Raw genomic sequence first — 18,693 nt, forward strand, 5'->3', positions numbered from 1 at the left:
TGCAGACCCCTCACCACATCAGCCCCAGTGACCTAGTTTGTCAAACATTTATGAGCTGGTGGGAAAAATGGATTTAGAATATGTTGCATTTTTTCTGAAGTGTGCGTACAGTAACCTGACATGAGCAGATACAGATGTACAACAGGCATGTAATGGGCTCACATGCGTTCAAAGTAATGCTAATGGCTATTGTCTGTTACACTGACTGTAGATCTCTCTGCAGATTTTCTTCTTGTTATGCATTAACACCACAGAATAACAATAAATAACGTCAAAGTAATACTCTGGATCTTTTGTTGAATTAAATTCCATATATCTTGGGATCCCCACATTAACATCATCCCACACCACCATGCAAAGACCACTGTCAAGGGACCAAAGTTATTATCATTAACGAAAACTAACGAAATGACGAAAACTAGAATTGAAAAAACATTTTTGTTAACTAAAACAAATAGAAACTATAACTAAAAGAAAAAAAATGATAACTAACTGAAACTGTATTGTGTGCCTATAAAACTAACTAAAACATATAAAAACTATGGATAAAATTAACTCCGTTTTCATCTTTGTCAATGTCTGATTGATATGAAATTGATTTATTTCACTCAAGCAATTTTAGCTAGCGGCACCATACGACACTTCACGGTCCGTCACTTCTCATCACTTGTTGTTTAGAGTCGTCTTCTGGTCCCCACTCTACCTCGAACCATGGAGACTAAAGTTGAGAGAAAGTAGCAGAGTCCTGTCGGATTTATTTGAATACGACGGAGAAGAAGATGAAAGACATAAAAAAAACTAAAAGTAAGTATTTATAAAAAAGACAAAACTAATAAAAACTAGCAAACCTGCTCTAAAAACTAACTAAAACTAACTGAATTAGAGAAAAAAAAAAGGGAACTATAACGAAAAACCCAAAACTATTATAACCTTGCAAGGGACGATTTGAGTCTCCAGACGATGTGAGTCACACATGCGTAGAAGCATTTATCTCTGTCAGCCATCTTTTACGACTTGCTACGGCAACCTCACTAGGACAAATTACTGTTGTATGAGTCAAATTATGTAAAAGTACAGGGAGTGTCTTCCTAGCGATCAAAAGTGATTTTGAGAGTCAATTTAGACTCATTTTTTTTTCACAGCTGAGAGCCTATCCAGCTGACTAATGGTTTTGATCTAAATCTGGGGGAAACTGACTGATGGAGGGTAATCGCAGCTCTGCAAGGTTGCCGTAGTGAGTCGTTTGTCCTAGTGAGGTTGCTGTAGCAAGTCGGAAAAAGATGGCCGACAGTTATAAACGCTTCTACGTATGCACGACTCACATTGTCTGGAGACTTAAATTGTCCCTTGACAACCTCTTTTCTATTATCTAGATCAGGGGTCTCCAACTCATTTTCTTTCAGGGGCCACATTCAGCCCAATTTGATCTCCAGTGGGCCGGACCAGTCAAATAATAGCATAATAACCTATAAATAATGGCAACTCCAAATTTTTTAGTGCAAAAAATAACATTAAATGATGAAACTATTTCTATCCAAAACAACAAAGATGTGAATAACTGGGGGAAAAAAATGAAATTTCTGAAGAAAAATAAGGACAATTTTATCAATATCATGCTTCAACTTATGATTTATGCATGTGCATTAAAGATCAGATCTACCAAGGTACAAAACAGGCAGAATATTGTTAAAATTCCACTTATTTTTCTTTAGACATTTCAGGTTATTCATATTTGTTCAGGTTATTGATATTTTATTGTTAAAGGATATCAGAATTTAATGTTCTTTGCAATAAATTGGTGTTGTCATTATTTAGAGGCCTAATATCATATTATTTTTCTCACATTAAACCAAGAACCAAGATTATTTCTAGGTTATTACGCTATTATTTTTGAGTTTGATACCCTTGATTGTTAATATCTTCAGGGTAATTTTTGCATTTTTGCACTTTGTAAATTCATCTTGCGGGCCAGATCGGAACCTTTGGCGGGCCGGTTTTGGCCCTGGGCCGCATGTTTGACACCTGTGATCTAGATCCACCACAAAGTCCTCACAGATAGAATACAACAACAGAATAAGCTTTATTGTCATTGCAAAAATTTGTATTTATGTACTGTAAGGTGCTCAGAGTAGAACACACACATCAATTATAGAAACAGTTAAGAATAAAAATATAAATATAAAAACAGTCATGTAAAAAGACACACATACACATGTGCACACAAGCAAGTCCAGTATCAATAAAACTGCAGGTGACAGTAACAACTGTGATGTCAAGTGTTTTCAAGTAAAGTGAGCAGCTCAGCATTTGTTCACCGCTGTGTATGTTCGTGCTGCCATCTTGGCTCGCTATTAGATGGTTATTAGATAGATGGTTTTACTTTCACAATAATCACACGAGTGAGAAGTCTGAGTAAAAACACTAATGTGCAGACACTGTTGGTGATTGGATGACTAACTGAAGGCAGCCTGATGATTTACAAGCCACCCTTCATGCTCATGATGATCAGACGAAGCATGTGAGATGTACACCAAACCTACAAATAAAAATTCTGACTTTTTTTTTTTCATCAAACTCTCCCTAGAGGTAGTTTCAAGCTGATTATTTACTCAACTAGACATTCCAGGTCTACTTCCTGAATGATTACCCATTAGCCAAGACTTAGCTAAACTGTGGAGTTTAATTAAGACAGCAGCCCAACACAGGCAGTTGGCTGACCGCTCCTTTTAAGAATCAGTCGATAAACTCAAGAACTACTGCTATTAGAGTTTCAAGACCAATGAAGGTAAAGATTGCACATGACAGTTATCTGGATTATCAACTTAACAGCCACATTATGAAACCCAATGAGGGAAGAGGTGGGACAATGAGCAACATCTGTCACATCTTTATCGTCTGGACCCACATAGACCTCTGGTTGAACTAGTACGGGGGTTAGACCTGGGTCTGTTTGATTAATATTTTCCAGAACCATAACACACACTTTACATTCTCTGCAGCATCACATGTAACTCTTTAACCCTTTAAGACCCACAACTATTTCTGTCACAACTTCCAAACGATTTTTTTTTCTCTTTCCCCAAGTGATTTATCACTATTTATTACAACATTATCCTCTGCATTTTGCATTTTCCGTATAAATCAATTATTTGCCTACATTTAATTCACTGATTGTTTTGATATTCATTAACACACAGAGTAAGTTTTAAGTAAGTAAATTTTATTTATAGAGCACTTTCATGGACAGTCCACAACATCCACAACATCCACTGCACAGCACCATCTCCAGGCAGAGGAGCAGCTTCAGACCGGCTGCTGTCACTGTCCTGTTCCACTGACAGACTGAGGGGGTCTTTCCCCTCCATGCCATCCGGCTCTTTAACTCTACTCAGAGGGGAGGGGGTGTTAAGTAGCAGTAGTAGTTAATACGAACACCCCTCATGCTCCTGGACTGCAGGACACACACACTGTTCACATTGCACTTTATCCTTTGCACAGACTCATTCATTGCACTGACTCTCTAAGCACAACAGTCTCCTTGCACTGACTCCTTATGGAAAGTTAAAGTGTTTTTTTTACCTCTGCCAGGAGCTATTGTAATCGGTTTGCTTTGTGTGCATGCGTGCGTGTTTGTTTGTTAGCAAGATAACTCAAAAAGTTATGGATGGATCTTCATGACATTTTCAGGAAATGTTGATACTGGCACAAGGAAGAAATGATTAAATTTTGGTGGTGATCGGGGGGGATGGGGGGTGGGCACAGGGGCCCACTGATCTGCCTTGGTGGAGGTCTGCGCTCTCCGAGTGCTTTTCTTGTTACAATTGTGTTTTTACTATTATGTTTTTATTACTGTTTGTTTTTTTTACCTCCGCTAGGAGGTATTGTGATTTCTTTGCTTTGTGTGTTTGTGTGTTTGCATGCGTGCGTGTGTGTGTGTTTGTTTGTTAGCAAGATAACTCTAAGAGTTATGGACAGATTTTCATGAAATTTTCAGGAAATGTTGATACTGGCACAAGGAAGAAATGATTAAATTTTGGTGGTGATCCGGGGTGGGGGGGCACGGGGCCCAATGATTGATCATTGGAACTGCATGATGGTTCAGATAGAATAATTATAGATTTCCCAGAACTGGCTCAGGTTGATGCCTGTAGTAGAGACTTCTCGGAAATTGGATGGAGCTGGTCAGTTGACCCAATTTCACCAGGGTCAATGACATAAATGTAGCTAAGATTTCCCAGAATATTCATGATGCTGGCCAGCCTAATTTTGGGAATTCTATTCATAATCCTGAACAAACTTATTCATCATGGAGGAAAAATGTGTTGTTGGATTGATCTTAAAGGATCAATGTCACAGAAAGACATTATCAAGACAAACAGGCTTTCTGAAAATTGGTGATTCTGGAAAATCTTAGCTACATTTATACATTTTACATTCTATCTGAACCATCATGCAGTTCCACACCCTAGTTCAAATATCTCCAGTATTATCATAACTTGTGCAATAATCAATGCCATTATACTGTTAAAAATGCCATTTACGCCTATGTTTGTACACAATTTCAAGAAAATATAGTCATGCAGTAAAAAAAAATATTAAAAATAGAACCAGTTCTATCCCAACGCTAAAATTTTGTGCACAACATCTTGAAACATCTATGAAGACATGGAAAAAATTTCAAAATTTTCATTAACTGGCCACATGGTAATTTGGGTGCTCAAATAAAGAGTATTTTTGTGAAAAATTGAAATCGACCCATTTTATTCATTGCCTCACAGCAACACTTTTCATTAAAATGTGGTCTTTTTGCAGTATATTGTTGCATCTTGACCATTAGAATCCATGCAAAAAAAAGTTAGGTCTCTACATTCATCCATTATGGCACAGTGCAAGCCTGAAGAAAGAGGACATTTTGAAGAATTAGCCTTTTCGCCTGAATTCAAGGCCTCATGGACCAAACATGAAGGCACCTACAATTATTTTGATGCAAAATATGGTCTTTTCAGGGGGATTTCACCCCAGACAGTAAGTTTCAGCTGTGTGCCTTGAATACCTAAGGAGATATAGCTCCTCAAAGTTGGCCGAAAAGCAAATTTGCAAAATTAAAAAAAAATACATTAATTTTCAAAGGGCTGTATCTCCTAATCTATTACAGATATGAAATTAAAATTTTGGATGTGTTTGTTTATCTGGTAGGTGAACAAGTGTGAATTTTTTCAGAATTTTCTGAGGGGTCATGCATGGCACTTTCTGAAATCTGGTTGATTTGGGATGGAATGACCCTTTATCTGTGACAAGCAGTTGGTTAGGGAACTTTCATTGGCAAATCAATGTTGTAGAAGATGACAGTGTTTCCATGTTCACAACGGAGCCTCTGAATGTCCAAATGGGTCATATCTGATGACCATGAAAAGATGACAAACTGTATTTTATTCCAGTTCTTTACATGTATTGATAGAATTAGTGGACCAACAGGTATTAAACATTTTAGATCAGTAGATACTTTTGATCGCTGGTGGGCATTTAGGTCTTTATGGGTTAAGGTCGTTTAATTGTGGTACAGTTCGTTCTGACGGGGAATTGAAGCTGTTTCCTTTTGAAGATCTCTCTGCAAATCTTCATAATAACATAATCCCCTTTTCCACTGCAGGTAATTTTATCATTTACCTGGGATTTTGAAAAACTTTGATGCGTTTCCACCTAAATAACCCACGAAAAGTCTTTCCTTCAACCTCATACTTTCTCTGACAAAAGTTCCTAGTAGAGGGGGTGGGACTGTTCAAATTCCTGGAATTCTCGGGGGTGGGGCTATGCACTGAAGTACACCGGTGGAACAAACAGCATTCTGTACTTCTGTTCACCCTCCATGTTTCATCCAGTGGCATCAGCGCGTTTTCCATGCAGATCACATGATTTTATTTGCAGTGCAGTAAAACACAAGGAAGCGCAAATGATGATCGCTGTTTATGGCATCATTGTGCTTGTTTGGCCTTAAGCCTCTTCTTACCACCACCTTCTGGACTGGAGGTGTAATGCAGTTTCTTTTGCTACTCCCCCATATGACATCACACCGAATACATTTTCGAGAACTTTGAGGTGGAAATGCAAACTACACAGAAGAACAGGAATTCTTTTAGCCAGGTGAATAAATTCCTGGAAATATAAGTTTCTCCAGAAAATGTGCTATAATGTACCTGCAGCATTAGCACATAAGCTAACAAAGAAGCTAATGAACATATCCCAGTAAAACATTTAATCACATCAGGACAGAGCAAACCCCGATACAGCAGTGCTAAGGATCATTAAGGTCACTTTTTTTAATGTTTCATAATATTAAAAATAGTAGCTTTAAATGCATCACGTCTGTCTTTGCTCCACCATTCTAAGGTTTGTTTTTTTAGATCTCTGTTATCTTTTGCAGAGCAGCAGCTTTTCTTCCTAACGTCATTTAATTTACATGGTAACAATACTGAATACACACCCATTGCAATACACTAGCATAACAGTACACAGTTAACGCAGCACAAACACAAAAGACACAAGACAAACTCCAACTGACTCATCACAAAAAGATAAATAACATTTATAACAAACACATGTAAGGCATACACACCCAAGGAATACATATGAATTACTGAAATTTCCTCTCAGACAATATATATATATATATATATATATATATATATATATATATATATATATATATATATATATATATATATATTTTTTTTTTTTTTTTTTTTTTTTTTTTTTTTTTTTTAGAATTTTCTTCAAAAAATGTATGTTATTTTGTTTTGCTATTAGGTTTGGCAGTAAATTCCACTCACGCATTGCTCTATATATTACTGTATTTGGGAATAATGTACTTTCACCTTGAGTTTATCCTCAAAATATACAGGATGTGACATATTTATTTGCTCATTTTGGTCTGATATCATAATTATTTTGCATCATTTTGTCAGGTATATATTTACCTATGTTTTGTTTGTTTTGTACTTCCTGGACATGTAGTTTTGCACTTGGTTTTGTATTCATTTTGTATTATCTTTGGATGTGTTTTGTTTGGTTTGTCTGACTTTATACAGTATAATTTTATAGCTAGTTGTGTATAGCTAATAATTAAGGCTATGATTACTTAGAAGGGGGCAGGAAATACAAGATTTTCTTCATCCTGCTCCTTTTCGAGCACGGGTGTGTTATGTACATTTTTGAAAATATATTTTTAATGTTAGGTCAATATCATGATAAGTTATTACATTATTGGTAAGTTATTACATTATTCCCTTTATTACATTTAAAATCGCCATAATTACTACATTATTGGCATGCTTTACTTATTCATTCATTCATTCATTCATTCATTCATTCATTCAACCTAGTCTCATTGATATCAGACATTTCTTTTGGTAGGAGACCTTATCTGCTCTTGCTTTTCCAAAATTTTATTCAAACTTGTGGTGATTTATTTAGTATCTGTTATAGCTTTTCCAAATTACATGATGATAATATGATGATAATAATAGTTGGAAAATGTAATATGGTCTTGCAGGAGGACCCCCAACACCCCACCGGTGAGTCTTATAAAAAACACTATCATGGGCTACTATTATGTAACAACGAAAGCGCTATTTTAGTCCAATATCATCATATTTTCTTGGCAGAGGACCTCATAATCCCACAAACACCACAAGCCCCAACCCACTACAACAACAGCCACTAAGCCCCCCAGAAACCTGGGGAAAACCCTGCATATGGCCACAGGATTCTGCGTGTCCTACAAGGGACAGATTATCACACTTACTTGATACTGAACATCAAATTCACATAGAGTACATGAACAAAAATGAACTGTGGCTTCTTTAAAATGTACTTAATATTCGCTGTGATACAGGAACACGGCAACTGGCACCAGGATTTCTGATGTAAACCTCATCATCATGTCATCACAAGTAAAACAAGGGAAGTCCATGAGCACAGGCCGCACTTTGTATCATATTCTGATGCAGTGACACACATGATTTCTTTTTTTATTGAATTTCCTGGCGACTGGCCAGGCCTCAGTATTGCCGGCTGATAGATTTTTGTTTTTTACTCGAGTGCCCTTTCAGGCTGTTTGGACCATAACTGTGCATTTTATCCCATGACCACTGGGCATTTTGGGGTCTGGGGTATTACTCTGTACTACAGGACCATCACATTCTCTATGAATATTTCACACTGTGTATTTAGGATGATCATCATGTTCCTTTTTTTTTTTTTTTTTTTTACGGTCAATACAAATTTCAGTTTTGTCTTGTACAGATGGTTGTTGGTTTAGTTGAACTTTAGCATCAAAAAGTGTCATGTTCTCTAAACTGCAGAGGTCCTGACATCACTTTGAACCAAATTAAAAAATAATTTAAATATCTATTTTCCAGATTAGCTACATGATGACATGAAGCAGCCGTCTCAGTGGAGACTGATGTTTTGTTTTTTGGTCTTTTTTTTCTCTTTAACTGAAGCTGAGCTGCCTGCACAGACAGAGAGAGGAGGAAGAGGAGGAGCAGGAGGGGGAGGGGGCTGGAGGCGAAGCGAGCCGAACCCTGGCCTATATGCGAGTCGCCCATCTTATTATCAAGTTAATTAAAGCTAGCATCTGACAATGTCACTCGTGCCCAGCAAAAAAAAAAAAAAAAAGGAGGAGGAAGGAAGAAAAGCGAATTTAAATGCTGCAGTCTCTTAGGACCACATGTCAAGGGCTGCTTTTCATCGAGCGCTGCATGTGTTTGGCTCACACAGTCACTGGGAAAGTGGAGGGTGGGGAGGGGGCTTTTTAAAAAAAAAGACCTTTTATAAGCAAATGACAAGAAGGCATTGGTTTTTGATGTTCAAAAATTGCAGCAGGAAAATAAATACACATCACAAAGAGGAGCAAAGAAATAGAAAGGAAAGGGAACGAGTAAAAGAGGGAGATAGAGACGGGGTGACATCAAAAGCGCCTCTCAAGCCGTTCAAAGTTGCACTAAGATGGAGAAAGGAGGTTTAGAAGAGCCCAACAACCAGGCAACATTAAAGAGTCCATTTAAAAACTAGACATTGAAATGCAGAAAGCCTGCTCGTGTGTGGAGTCGGGGTCAAGTAACGGAGGGATTATATGGTTCTTCATAATAATATTAATTAAACAATTTACATGCTAATAAGGTAACAATTATCGCAGCTTCTGGTGAAAGATTCAGGTTATTACAACACGCCAATCCCAGGGCTACGGGTCACAGGCAGAACAGCAGAGAGAAATCTCAACTCAAATTAACATTCTGTCAGCTCCAGAAATTGGATAAATAAAGTCGAATTAATTCACAGTAATGGAAGAGGGAGGGGGAGGCACTTATTCAACCAGCTCTGATTACCATTCTGTATTCACCAGCACGCGGGTGGCTTTCTGTCAAGAAATTTAACACAAAATGAAGCAGTCACCGCCTCGGGCAAGATTTGGCCCCTGCGACACCGTTTACAATTTATATGTATAATCTTTTTTCTCCCGCTCTCCCCTTCTCTTTTCTCCTCCGCTTCCCCACAGATGTCCACCTGGACACCCAGTGGCTCGTGGCCCATGCGCCGTGATTGTAAATTTCCAAACCTTTCATATTCCAATGCACACTTCAGTTCGAGCACCATTTCCCCTACGATGGAAAAGACCCTTGACTGGATAGGATAACTTGAAATTTTAATTGCAGTTATCTGTTCTCTTTTTTTTTTTTTTTTTTTTTTTTAACTCTCCCTGACAGACACATTGCTCAAAAATCCTAATGGTTATTGAAAGAAGTGTGTGTTTTTTATGCAAATAAGACCCAACATTCGCACATTTTAGTTTTTCATTATCTGCTTTAGGGCAGAGACAAAAAATAAAATAAATAACATTAATGATAATTGTTGCCATAAACCTTTACGTTAGCAATTATTATTAGTGTGATATATATATATTTTTTTCTGTCTTTGGAAGTTGTTCTTAAACATTAGTAGCTAAAACACTTACAGATGTTTTAAATATATTACTCTTTGAAGACGTATTGATGACATATTGCTCAAAAAGTTTGTTATCATCAAAAGCAGTGAAATAACAAAAGAAAAACCCAAAATTTGCACATTTTTTTGAAAAAAACCCACTTGGATTTTGCATTAGCTCTGCTCTATGGGGTGGCAAATGAGATAATACTGATCGTTTTGATCAAAATAAATTATGTTGCAACAATTGTCATTATCCCAATATAATGTCATTATTCCTGGGGTTTATTCGGTTTCTGTTTTGTATAATTCTACTTGTTTTTCTCCATCCATGTTTTTATCTAATCTCTAAACATGAAGAACAGTTTAAACCCTTAAATACCTGTCTGATTCAGGAGTGTAAACCACCCTTTCAACATGAAATAATAATAAGTTTATCAATGTGATCCCTGATATGAACACTGTTGACATGATACATGTTTACATATTCTCTTTACCAAAGTAGTATTTTGTGCATTGATTAAAAAAAAGTGTTTTTATCAACAGAACACTCTTATTCCAATAGGAGCAGTGATTTGTGTCAAGCTGTGATGTAAAAAGGATTAACCATGAAGTGTGTTTTTTTTTTTCCCAGCATGACTATGACTCATTTGAAGGCAGTATCTTCAGGTTTTCTCCTTCTGTAACTCTAGAGCTGCAGGTTTCAAGATGACTTCTTTTTGTAATCCAGATATTTTGACACATCTCAGGGATTCTTTCAGTTTTCTTCAGCTCCGTCCTGTTTGATTTTTTTTTTTTTTTTTTTTAAATCCGAGGCTAATAGTGATAAGACTTGAGTACTTTCCCAACAGTGTCTGTGAAATGTTAAAAAAAAACAAAGAAATGACAGTAAGCCTCAGATTTTTGTTTGTTTTCTAGCTAATCATATTATTTATTGGTAGCTAAAATGTGCATAATCTGTATTTATGTGAAGTCTATAACCCTCTATGAATAAGTACATATGTGAAAAAAAGTACTCAGAGGACAGTTAAAAAAGAGCATGGATATGGAAAACACTCCAACACAGGAGACCAGCGTTCACATCCAGCTTTAAACTGTCCTATTCTAGCCCCAGTCAGGATCTTTTCCTAACCTTGACCAAGTTGTTTTTGTCAGTAAATCTTAATAGAAAGATGTTTTTATCTCATATATTTGTCTTATTGTAGCCTTATGATCTTGTCTTGACTCTAAACCTCAAACTTTAGCAAAGACACTGACATCCCCAATGCAAGTTATCATTTAATGTTACCAACAGTATTTTGTGTTTGCAATTTTTCATCTTGTTTTGGAATGTTAATCAACCTATTCTATCATTAAGACACTGTAAAACCCGATGAGTTGAGTTTACTCAAACTGTTTGAGGAAACCAATTGCCTTAAACCATTTAAGTTAATTAATTCAAATCACTGTAGCTCAAAATAATATTTAAACTGAGTATAAGGAACTTAATGTTTTCTATTAATTCAGTTTTACCATATAGAACTGTACTTATTCCCATTAGGCTGTTGAACTTAATTATTTCAGCTATTTGTACTTACTATAGTTTGATTTTAGTTAAATTAAGTCATATTTACTACAGTCTTGTAACATAATCATAGGAGGTTGCGAGACAATTTTCATGTTCTTCTTAACCCCTGAGGCAGTTTTAATTGAGAAAATGCATTTTTGTTACACTTATAATTGGAAGGGAAGACATTTGCTTTGTGGATTTCACTCATGACAGGTAATGCTTTCACGTTTGAAAGGGTATAACCTACGACAAACAGGAAAGACATTGTTCTGCCTACAGGTTTGACTAACGGTGTCACATTAAGAAAAATAAAAATGAGCATAAAATGGCCAATAAACGTTGTAAAACACATCAGGGTAAATAAACATTAACACAAACCCCCCCCCCCCCCCCCCCCCCCGAACCCCTGCACATAAAACACAACACAATGAGTAAAATGTCCAGTACCCACAATGCAACAATGCACAATAGAGCTCCTTGATTCATCCAGGCTGAAGTTCTGTTGGTAACTTGGTCTCCAGCGCACGTTCAAACCAACCAGTCACCGCCAACTTAGATCATTCACTGAATGTGAATTTCCTCACTGTCAGATTTAATAACATTTCATCAGATAGGTTTTTGCAGAAACAGCATTGTGAAATACAAGGGAGTCTTGAAAAAGTAGTTACATGAAATAAAACTATTTTTTTGTTTGTTTTGTTTTTAATGAAATAATAGATCATAAAAATGATTTATGGTATTAGTTCACAATTTGTTGGTAATGCTGTATAGAGGTGTATATCTCATTAGTTTCTTTTTAATATCACATTATTTGATTTATTGGAATAGAATTTGAGGGCTAAAAGCTGCAGCAGCAACAGGAAAAAGAAAAGATGCAACCCATGCTAAAATCTTCTAGGTTAATTCAAAGTAAATGAGTCATTGAAACAAACTAAAAGAGAGTTGCTATTATTTAAACTGTCACCAAAACTAAGCATACTCAATTCAAAAGAGTTCTTACAACATTAACTATTAGAGTTTTTTTTTTAGATTATTAGAAATCAGTGACTCCAACTTTCTTTGCAGACTAAGTTGTAGTAACTCATTTCATTTAGTAAGACAAGCTGTTAGGTTTTACAGTGACAAGTATGTGTTTATAAAAGGAATGCTGAGCGCTAAACTGTAGTTGTGTACCTAAGACATATGGTTATTTGCAATGTCTCATTTTTAGATGCATTTTATAGACACATACACTTAGACACGGTGCTGTACTGCATAGTCCACAATTACCTTCACATACGTCCCATGTTTCTAACCCAGGTTGGTGGTCAACCTGCTGTCCATTCCCGCCTGCTGCACCTCCCATGGGGGCTTAGTATAGGTTTGTTCTTCGTTGTGGCCTTCGCTCATGGAAAGCCAGACCAAACACTGCTGTGAGGCCTGTTTGGGTCAACGTCACACTGACATTTCACTCCTTTAACCCTCATACTCCTTTACTCCTTATGTTGGTGGAGTGATGGCAGCTCTTTCACTGGGCGTAAGGTGTTTTGTTAACAGGAGAATCTTGGGTTTCACAGACACAGTAAATACATTTGTGCATTTAAAATATACATTTTATAACAGTTTGAAATGGATGCTAAAATTAGCATGCTAATATTCCCACAATAAAAAAAAAAAGTGTGTCAGGACTTGGCCTCAGAAACTGGAGTTCACTAGTGACTTCTATAAATTTAAGGAACAATTTAGGGGTCATTTTTTATAAAACTTTTGTACTTTTTTCAGTATTGAAGCAGACCTTGGTATCTTTTGTTAAATGCTGTAAGGGCCTAAAGCAAACCATACGTTTTGACGTTCATGTTAATGTAAGTATCATATGCACCCAAAATGTGTATTTTAACTTCCTAAGACCCAGGAAATGTCAGCAAAGTACAAGCTTTTTTTTTTTATTATTATTAAATAAATGCCAATATTGGAAACATCATGACACAGCAGTTTTTTCAGATGCAGTTTTTAAAATTTTTAAAGAATGTTCTTTGTGGTGGGCAGTTTTCTTTTCTTTTTTTTTGTATGAAGTTGTGAAACTCTTGTCCACAAATGTGGACAGAAAACCCATAGCTGGGTCTTAGGAGGTTAAGTTTCAGCAAAAAAACAAACAAACAAACCAAAAAAAAAAAAAAAACTCACATCATTTTTTGTACTTTGTATGTTCACTGGTGGATTTAAGGATTTTTCAGTATCTGTTGCTTTCAGTGCAAATGAGATGGAATACAACACTGATACACGCATGTAGAAATGTGGATATGAAATGGTCTCAGTTCAGAAATGTTGAGATTAGACAGACTGATGGTTTACAGACATGTAAAGAGGCAGGAGGATGCATTGTTTTACCATGTTCAACATCATATTACATGTGTTTCATCCTCTGGGCATCACTGGTATCTCCAGGCTACTCAGTTTCATGACAGTCGAACCCAAAGTTGCCCAGACATTTCACTGAAAGCAAAAAGATTCATTGAGCCAGAAATGTCAGGCAACCACCGTTGTTGGCGCAATTTATTGCCTCTTCAGTGGCAATCCATCTGATAGTGTTTGGGTTATTTCAGTCTGCACAAAGCGTTGAACAGATCTACTGCTGTCCGCAAAGAAAAGCTCATAGACCTACATACAAATATCTAAACACACAGATGGGCTGCACAATTAGCTGCATCATGCAATTCTATAACTGCAAAAAGCTGCAGCTCAGTGGCCCAGTGTGTAAGATTTAGGAGGATTTAGGGTGATTAATTGCATAAATGAAAAAAAGGGGGTTCTGCAAAACACAAAATGAAATTCACTATTCAGTGGCTTTTTTCTGCTAGTTTTAAGTTGTTTATTTAATTTTTTCATATGTACATACATTTAAGAATAAGTAATATGTGCTTTTTCTTTTCTAACCAAGTAAGTGCAGTCAAATTACAATGTTTTCTTTAATTATCTCAATATGACTGTTCACTAAATTGTGTAGTCCTATTGTATGTATGTATTTTCAACACTAGGGTTATTTCAATCTAAACAATAGAGGAATTATAGGTGATATTGTGAAGCAGTGTGGGATCGTGACAGTATTTGATGATGATCTGACCTGACTCATGCAGAAATACTTCATATATCAGTTAATGTAATATACTGTTGCTCATACAGTTGAAATAATTTACATTTCAAACATATTTGTCTTTTTATTCTGATTTCTACATGTCAGTAATCACTGTTGACCAGGTGTAATAATTACATACTGAGTCTCAGCTACACTCTATCTATCAACAATAAATCCCATTATCACAATCATTTCAAAAGAAGAGAGAAAAATATTTAACTCCAACTTTATGGGCAACAGTGTACATTATAATTGCACGTTATGTCATTTAGTTCTGATAAAATAGTCACAGTTAACTTCAGCATAACATTGACAAATGACCCAATGCAGTAAAATTACACTTTTTTTTTTCTGAATGAGAACATTATTGGAAACATTTTGGTGTGGATAATGTAAGTAAACAAGTCATTAAAAATTACAAAGGAATGGTTAGTTTTACATATTTTATGGCTGTAACTTTTCACATTACACCTTTAAATTAGGTGTTGGTTTGATTAATTTTGTCAATCAGTGAGAGAGCAGCTACATACATATTAAATTTGTTAAATTGCTTCGTACTCTACTCCCACACATAGGTAAAAAAAAAAAAAAAAAAAAAAGTAAAAAAAAAAAAAAATTCTACTTTTTTCCCCACACATTTTAAAAGGAAAGTCATGGGTGTAAATAATACATGACATTATTCAGTAAATCTGTCTGCTGTCACGCTTTTATAAAAAATAGTAACAGAATTAAGAAGTACAACTCTTTAAATGCATTAGGTCGAATGCATGTTGTGTTCAGTGCAGCCTTAAAGCACTACACGGAGGTGAATCTGAATTAAATCAGTAGGAATATTGAATTCTGGGACTCCACACTACATTCTTCTTTCTCTATCATTTTACAAGTAAACATGGTGTAATCTGTTCAGGTCCAAAAAAAAAAAAAAGGAAATCTTGATGCAGAGTTTTTGAGGGTGGTGTGGGGCTCTGGAGACGGAGAAGGGCTTGTAGTTTAAAATGCGATGTGACAGCTGAGGAAAAAAGGGGGGTGGGGGATAAAGGCACTGTTATTGGATCAATCTGGCCCTGAATCCCCCTGTAAAATACTCAGCCTACACAGGCATGCAGCCTCGTGTACGAATGATGACTGAGCATCAGTGGACGGAGACACAGAATGGAAGTCAGTGGTTTTTAAAGTTGGAGGCATAGGTACAGATTTGGGGGGAGGTGGGAGGGATGTGTCCAATTTATTAAAACATGGGAGAAACACAGGACTTTTATTGTGAAAAACTGTATTAGCATTAGGTCCAATGCATCTGAGGGGGTCTTTATCTATTTTTATTTTGTAAAATATGAAAAATGAGCTCATACAAACACTGAAATCTTTGTGTCAAATGTAAATATCTTTAACAAAGTCTTGATTGGATAGACTAGTCACTTTTGCAGTGGACATTTTCACAAACTTTACAGATATTTACTAAATGTTGAAAAAACAAAAGTCCGTAATGTTGGTTTTTCCATTAAATCACGAATGCGATGATTTGTTTATCACTGCAAGATGATATGAGAAGTAATTCCATAAACATGATGACGAACATAAATATTGTGTTGATTTACAGATATATTCATTATTATATATTACCCCTCTATCCCGTACTAAATTAAAAAATTATTCAGTTTCCTGGTGTGTCCACACAAACAGCGCCATGTTTCTTTTAAAACTCTTCTTCTTCGGTTTTTGTAACATCTATTTGTTTTGTTTTTTATTCGCATGACTGTAGTTGCAGAAAAAGGTCTTTCCGTTGCAGTTTTGTGTGATATACCAATTCTGCTACGGCCAAAAAACCACCTCTTGCCAGCGCAAAAACTTTTCATCAAAAAACGAGAGTTTTGGCGAAAGTGTCGTTTTCCCATTAGGTAAATTTTTATGCACAAGTTATATTTGCGCAATTTGAGGGTCAATGGAAAAGCGACTTTTGGTCTATGATTTCCAAGAAATTATCTGCCTCGGAGATTAAATGTGCTAAATCTTAAATACTATGAACTGGAACAAATGACTCAAAGTGCTGGTTTTCTGATGTCAGTGTATATGATAAAGTGTTATTATACATATATATTGGTTTATGCCCATTTATTCCATAGATTTATAAAATGTCCAGTATAATGAACCTGTAATGTGAATGTATTGTAATGTACAGACAGTGTTTTGAAGTAGCTCTGGTAGATCTGACACAAACATTCCTTTGGACTCAAACCCATTCTCTCATTAATTCTCACTATTTGACATTTTTGACCCAAGACTGTATCTGTGAAACATTTTTTTCTTTGTTAGTGACTCAGACTTGGTAAAGGTTCACTACTTTTATTGTGGAGGTATTTTTCTTGAAGACCAGTGTTACCATCCTGTAGTTTTCAGTCACCTTCCACTGTATCTATAGCTCACATATTCCTAGAATCATTGAAAAGTAACATGCATATGATATGTTTCATTGTAGATTCCCTTTAACTTTTGAGTCAAGAACTTCATTTCAGACATTAGTTGACTCCTTCTAAGCAGGTTTGTGATGAGAAGATGATATTGCATGAATTTAATTGTTGCTGTAATTTTTCTATAGTGACACACATTACATATAACCTGTTTTCATCAGCCGTTTGTAAATATGAGCATAATGATAATACATGAGGTATTTTTCAAAGTTTCGGTCCTGGAACACACAGATGGATGATTTTTCCAGAAACTTGTGAATTATGGGATTTGTTTTGCTATTCACCAAAGACTTATCAAAACAGAATGGGGCATGGGTCAAAACAGTACTATAAAATAAGTTTTAAAATATATGATTAGGAAATTCTAATATGTTTTGATGGCTTTTACTTGAAGTGCATTGATATAATCATGTATCACTCTATAAAAAAGACTGAATTAGGAATTAATACACCTAACAATTGCCAATATTATGAAATGTAAATTGCCATAAGTGCCAGAAAAGCAAACTACATCTCATCTTTAAAAACAACTAGAAGCACTCGGAGAGCGCAGACCTCCGCCAAGGCTGATCAGTGGGCCCCCCCGTGGGCCCCCCCACCCCCGATCACCACCAAAATTTAATAATTTCTTCCTTATCCCATTTCCAACAAACCCTGAAAATTTCATCCAAATCTGTCCATAACTTTTTGAGTTATGTTGCACACTAACGGACAGACAAACAAACAAACAAACAAACAAACAAACAAACAAACCCTGGCAAAAACGTAACCTCCTTGGCGGAGGTAAAAATTATGGGTCAGGAGTGTTTATGTGACACTGCCCCCGGTTAGCATAAATAAGAGCATTTCCACTACTATCACTGATGCAAAACGACAGAAATTTCTGCATAAAATGTAATCTGAATGGAGAAAAAATGAAGCGTTTGCTGTTCACATTTTCCAGGAGAAACCCCATACCAACTCTGTGTTTCCACATATTTAGATGATATTCAATATTTATCATTTTTGTGTAGTACTTTTTCATCAACTCAAGTTCAGTTCTCATTCTCGACTTAAATTGTTCTACCGACTGAGAGGACCTAACAGACAGAGGGAGGCTATTCCGTAGTCTGGGCGCTGCCACAGAAAAGGCTCTGTCTCCTCAAGATTTGAGCCTGGCTTTAGGCACAGCCAACAAGAGCTGGTCAGCTGATCTCAGTGCCCTAGATGGGGTACAAGGCTGCAAATAGCTCAAATAAGATGGGCCTATATGGTGTAGACATTTAAAAACAATCAACAAGATCTTACATTGCACACGAAAGCAGACGGGAAGCCAGTGTAGGGTGCACAGCACAAGGATGATGTGCTCATGACGTTTTGTTTTTGTAAGGAGATGGGCTGCAGCATTTTGGACCTGTAGTCTCTGAAGAGAGCCTTGGTCTAACCCCGTGTACAAACAACTACAGTAGTCCAAGTGTGAGGTCACAAATGCATGTATTACCCTTAAAAAATCAACACAATGAAGATACAGTTTTATTTTGGCTAAAAGTACCGAATTATAAAAGCTGGACTTGTGACAGCGCTGATCTGTTTAATAAAGATCTACA

Source organism: Sphaeramia orbicularis, chromosome 1 (genome assembly GCF_902148855.1).
Source record: "Sphaeramia orbicularis chromosome 1, fSphaOr1.1, whole genome shotgun sequence".
NCBI lineage: Eukaryota > Metazoa > Chordata > Actinopteri > Kurtiformes > Apogonidae > Sphaeramia > Sphaeramia orbicularis.